The sequence below is a fragment of the Strix uralensis genome, chromosome 26 (genome assembly GCF_047716275.1).
Source record: "Strix uralensis isolate ZFMK-TIS-50842 chromosome 26, bStrUra1, whole genome shotgun sequence".
In the NCBI taxonomy this organism is placed as follows: Eukaryota; Metazoa; Chordata; class Aves; order Strigiformes; family Strigidae; genus Strix; species Strix uralensis.
The window spans coordinates 6,057,939-6,063,938 of record NC_133997.1 but is presented as its reverse complement, the minus strand read 5'-3'; the positions used below and the strand labels follow the sequence as shown (position 1 = coordinate 6,063,938).

Sequence of the window (6,000 nt, the reverse complement as noted above, 5' to 3'; positions counted from 1 at the left end):
CATGTTCAAGCAAGCATCACCAAAGGGTCAACCAATATACCTCCAGTAAATGGTTGGGTCACTTTTCCCTCCTGATCTGCAAATAAATTATCTGCCAATAAATGGAACCAGAAGTGGCTTGGCCAGATGTTCTACCGGGGCCCCAGGGAGTCGTGGTGAAGAAAGGGTAAAATGGGGGGAGAACAGAGAAAAAAAAAAAAAGCCAATAAAAAATAAAATATTAACATCCCAACCTCATTTGCCGCTCGGTGCGTCCCCAGCCGCAGCAGCTGTGCCCGTGTTACGGAGCGAGGTGCAATGCCCCAGCTGGGAGGACGTGCCAAAAGCAGGATATGGGAAAAGACTGTTTTCAAACACAGATGGATTAAACCTTTATTCCTTTTTAAATTACATTTTAATGCGCTGGCTACTCTGGAGATGTCGGCAGGACATGCTGGGCTTGAACAGGTTTGGGGCGAGTGTCCCCAGAGTGACTCAGGTGGCCCTGGCAGATCTCCACCCTCCCCAGCCCACCCTTTCCTGTCCTCCTGTTATTTGTAAACCACTTTTGGCAGCTATCGCAGCACCCCATCCTTGTGCCCTGGGTCACCTCAAACTCCTCCAGGTCCACTCCATCTCGATTTCAGTGCTGTGGGGGTCACCAAAGCATCTCCCCTTCCAGGCGCTCGGATGCATCCTGGGGTTTGTCCCACGGGTACCTGCTCAGCTCCTGTCTCCCATGGGAGATGGATGAAGGTTTAATGTCTCTGCATGTCCTGCTAGGCTGGGTTTGCTCCCCCTCCAAAACGTGCAGCCACCTCTCGGAGCATTTTGTGTCCTTAACAGAACTTCTTGAATTGAAGAATCACTGTGAATCGATAAAGAATTAAAAGGCTCAGTTACTCTGACAGCTTAAATCAGGGGTAAACACGTGCAACGCGTACAAGCCCCTCCACCATGCTAGGGGTAGCACTCTGCAACCCAGACCCAGGCGGTCACACCTTGGTGCAAGATGCCACCCTGCCAAGAAAAAGAAACCCGTAAGCTGTGTCTCACGTGAGACGGGCTGACGCGTTGAGCAGTATGGGTGGGAAGGGGTCTCAGCACACCCCCAGCCTGACACTTCTTGGGTTTTTCGGTGGGCAGTTTGACTCAGAAAGGTGATAGAGGGGCTGTTTGGGTACTTTGGTGGGTATTTATGTAGGGGTGGGAGAGCTGGCAGAGGGACTTTGCGCTGACCCGCGAACCTCAGTGTGTGTCTCGGAGGGTAACGGGTCCGAGTGCTCTGTAACCCCCCAGAAAGTGGAGATTTACAGATAAAGCAGAAGGACCTTTTATTTTGTTTTGTTTTTCCAGCTGGAAAGAGAAAGAGAAGGGAACGTTCCCACAGAGGAACCACCGTATTTACTTTTTTTTGGTTGCTTTTTTTATTGTGGTTGAGCTGAACTGTACCAAGTCACTTTAGCTCTCTCGAACGCAGGATTTTCTCACTTTCCGGTAAACTGCAGTTACCATGGAGAGGGCTGAGACAAGCCAAATGCAAAACATTGGAAACTTCACCCAAACTCACCGCAGCCATATCAAACAGTTAATTAGAAAGACCGTCCATGTGTTTCCCATTCCCTGGAATGGTTTGAATCAATTGCCCCGTGATTTATCACCTGTTTTCTGTGCGAACGGTTCAGCTCTGCTCTCATGCATGTGTTGGAAAGGGGATTTGTGCTGTGCAGTGAAGGAGGGAAGGGAGATATTAAGGACTTTTTAAAAAAAAAAACCCAACCCAATCATCAAATAACCAATTCTGCCCCTTCCCCCAGTATAAATCTCCCACTGGAATGATATGCTTTGGATCTTGATGGGATTTCTAGCCCTTGGCAACAGGGGGAAAAAAGGAGAGACAGCTTTTGCCTTGCTTTGATTTTGGAGAGTGGAAGATCATAGCGTGCCTGGCCATTCCTGAGGCTGTGTTATACTGTGCCCAGATGGAAATTCAGACCAGCGTGTTTCCCTGGGGCTGTTTCCTTTCCCCCCGCACATGAAGTTGGGCGGGTGGGTGGGTGGGAAGCAGGGAGGGGGTGGCTGGAGGGGAGAGGAGAGAAGGAGAAGAAGAAGAAGAAATCCAAATTTCCCACAAGATCTCCTCTCGATGTGTGAGGTTGTCCACCCACTAAGTGGTAACACCTCGTCGCACACCACGGTGGTGGCGGAGGTGTTTTGGTGACACAGCTTGTGGCTGGAAAGTCACTTGGAGACGGTTTTGTGCTGCCAGGTGCGGAGAGTCTGTCTGTCTGTCCAGAGACATGGCAATCCTCCTTCCCTGGGTGCCACCTCCCTTCAGTGAAGGCGTTGTGGTGGCCCCTCCGCTGCTCAGGCATCCCATCGCCACCATGGAAAGCGGGTGGCCGGCCAAGTGGGTAACAGCAACAGGTTGATGGGAAAACACCCGGAAAGTTTCATTCCTGAGCTTGCCGCGTCCTCCCCACGCGAGCCGGGGCTGCAGCCCTGCCATACCTCTGCTCCCCCTTCACAAGGCGGGGGGGAAAACAACACACCTTGGTCTCGCCTTGCATGCAAGCGCTTCGAAACTGGGTTGGTTCCTCCTGCAGGGACAGCCCAAGCATCCACAAGCAGCAAATGATGTCTTGGAGGAGATCCCTCCACGTTTCAGCTCCTTCCAAGCTGACCTGGTTTTATCTCTGCCATCTCCCTTCACATCCTAAGCTGCCAAGCGGTGCCTTCGCAGTGGATTTGTGAGCCGGGATCACCCGAGACGAACGCGGCGTTATCAGTGTCAGCCGTTCCCCCACACCCGTGCTCCGGTGAAGTCTTCTGGCCGGGATGTGTAGGGCTGATTGGAAATCCTGCACATTTATCTAACCCATCCCCCAAAGCAGCTGTTGGCCTGAAAGGTGGCTGCACCTCTCGCGATCCACATTCCACCTTTCCTGCCAAGACCGGGGGAGAGAGGGAATAAAAGTTGCTTTCCTATCATTAGCAGATGATTGAAAAACCTTGCAGTTCCCCCGGCCAAGTGTGAGAGATACCAGCCCCTTTAAGAGAGACCCAAAAGGGTTTGACTGGGGGGCTTGGGGGTGAGGGTCACACTTAAAAGAGCTGGAAATGGGGATTTGTGTAGGATCCCCCAGCGGAGATGATGACAGAGGAAATCTCAATTTGAGGGGAAGCTGAGGCAGCGACAAGCGATGAGGAGTGGAGCAGAAGTGTGCCAAAACTGTCATTTATCCACACTCCTCCCTTTCCACAGTGAACATATGATGCACGGACTGGTTTAGCTTGAACTAAATTTACCTCTTCATTGCTCTGATTACAGCCAGTCTCACTTCTGCCCTGACCCTGTGGCCATCTAAGTGCAGCAAAATCCCCGTCTGGCACATGGGGGTATTTGTCCCATCTCTTCAGATCGTGTAGAGGTCTAGAGGAGGTCTCCTTCTTCAAAAGAAAAGGTCAGGTCTGTGCCTCTGTTTCCCCTCTCACTGCAAAGAAAGTAGCTGGTGGCAGGAGACGCACGGTGCTGCCTTGGGAAGGTGTGAAGCAGTGACCCCGTTGTGAAATGGCTGAAAGACCAGGAGAGGCAGTTTGTTCTAGCTTGCAAGGTGCTTTTTTTTTTTTATTGCCCGTGACCCTGCAATCTGCATGGAAGGAAACTGACTTCAAGCGGCAGGAAAAAAGAGAAATTTCCCAGCAATTTCTAAAGATTCTCCCAGCCTGGGAAAAAATGGAAATGGTGTATATGTGCCCTGAGATTGCTGCGAACCCTGGTACTACCCTAACCCGCAAGACCCCAGCCCCAGCGTAAGAGCCCTGGACCAGGGTTGAGATCCTGCCGGCAGCAGGGATGTTTTTGGTACAATCCTGCTGTATTTCACGCACGCTGGTTGAGCTGGAGGTACTTCTTGATGTCTTCTCCTAGATTTGGTGGAGCTGCTCCCTGGCGAAGCTTCTGCGCTGGATTTCATCTCAGCCTTGCTGCAGTGACCCTGCAAAGCCACAAAGAAACCACCGACGCCTCGTTTCAGGGCTGTGGGATGCTCTCCCCAGCCTCAGGCTGTCAGCAAGAGCAAGCTCCGCTCACCACTTCGGGCCCCTACGATGAAAACGGACCCGGCTTTTACGGCTGCTGATGGGCAGAGCGGCGCGGGGGAAGTTTCCCAGCAAAGCTGAGCAAAGAGCAGGCAGTTTTGTTGGGGAAAAGGAGGAGAGGGGCTCTGCTGAAGGCCCCGAAACCTCCCAGCAGGAGGGAAGAAAATGGCAGAGACATTTGCAAGGCAAGAGGGAATGAGGCTTGCGAAGAGGAATGACCTCTGCGAAGTGCTCCGAGGAGAAGCAGCTTGGAAAGGAGGATCACAGCTACAGATGTGTGAGTGATGGATCCAAGATAATTCAGCTGGGATCCAGCTCAAATGGGCGGCTTTTCATCAGCGCATACGCTCCCGTCCACGACAGCTCCTCTTCAAACGCTCTGCTCTGACGGATTAAAAACCCTTCCTCCTATCTTTGTTTTCTAAATCCAGAGTCAAGTCACTGTTTGGTCATTTTCCTTTTGAAAACGTGACTATGAAGTGTTTCAGCATTTAGGGAAAACTTTCCCCAGTTTGGGGGGGATGAAGCTTTACATCAGGTTGCATTAAATTCCTTAAGTCTTACCCATTTTGGTGAGCAGGTCTCTTAGGACTCTGCCAGTGCTGCACGAATCGAAATCAGAGCTGCCAAAATTAAAAGCCTACACACATCCCAGGGGCTCACAGGGGTTGGCAACAGGGCGTTTGTCACCCCTGCAACCTGCAAGAAGTAATGAACATGGAGAAGCAGAGCCAGAATTTGCTCTGCAGGCATACATGTGCCTTAAACAAGAGCAAAAAAACCCCAAACTGCTTCAAAATATTAAGAGCTAAACCTGCTTGCTCTGCAGGTCCCAGCATGCTGGTGTGACACGCGAAGGCTCTGCACAGTGATGGTAGCGGGGGTTGCTGGCCAAAACGTGAGCGCTGTGAGATCCTGGACTCGAGCCTCGTGATCTCAGACTCCAAAATAGCTTCAATTCAGGATAATCATCCAGGTAAGCGCAGGGCACGCTACATCCCCGCTCCAGGCAAATGGTAGAAGGCAAGTTTCTGTGTTCGGAGTCTAGGTTACACTGCCTTTTCATTTATCAGGGAGATGCTGTGGTTTTTGCATTTTATTATATTTAATGGGGTATTATTTTTTTCTCGCTGGCTGTTTGTTTGAGAAATTTCTCCCAGGGGAGCTTCTTTTGATCGCTCGGTTGCCAGACAGAATGACATCAGACAGACGCTCAGAGGAATGATAAAAAGGCAGAGCCTTATTTCTTAATAACAGTCTCTGGCAAAACACAGAGCTAAGTTAAACACACTGGAGAGCACCAGGCCCTGATGCTGCTTGGGGTACAGGGCAGGGGAGAGAGGAGGAGGCTGCTCTCCCCCAACTTGTGCACCAAGACCCCCACATTAGCCAGGGATACTGCCAAGGTGTCACATTCTTCTTCAAAGCAAAGGAGAAGGGGCAGCAGAGGATGTTAAGTCAAGTAGGTGCTAATGTCTTGTCTTGTGCTAACTATCCCTTATTTCACAGAGAAGCTGTGCAAATCTCTATTCTGGTTTAGCCTTGATTTTCTATTTAATCCTTGCACCCCATTGTAGCGCTGATTTCTCCAGCAGCCACAGGGACTGATCCCCCAAAACGGTACCAGTTTAAAAAGATCTGAGCCCTTATTTACAAAGGGGAAACCCTGTGCCTTGAGCATCTCTCAGCCTCATCTCTTACCCTCCTCCTGGTTGACAGAGGTTTAGCCAGGGATGTCCTCCCCAAAGGAGCACTTGACAGCTTGCTCCTGTTGCAGCTCACTCGTTACTAGCGGGTGGTTTTCTGATTTGTCTTCCTCCTCAAAAGCCACTTGCCCCCACTGCGAGCATTGCACCTTTCCTCCCCAACCCACAGCTATCTTGATCTTCCCCTCCTTCGCAAAGCAAAGGTTTGCTTGTG

At 51.0% G+C, this 6,000-nt stretch overlaps 1 long non-coding RNA gene across 2 annotated transcripts in view; it reads right to left on the bottom strand.

Moving 5' to 3' along the window:
- Positions 1–484: 484 nt before the first annotated feature.
- LOC141954829 (uncharacterized) overlaps positions 485–6,000 on the bottom strand; it is a 90,919-nt gene continuing 85,403 nt past the window's right edge. For both annotated transcript variants that reach the window (XR_012632276.1, XR_012632275.1), the window contains one exon: positions 485–847. This is a non-coding gene — a long non-coding RNA (uncharacterized LOC141954829). The remainder of the gene's footprint in view (positions 848–6,000) is intronic.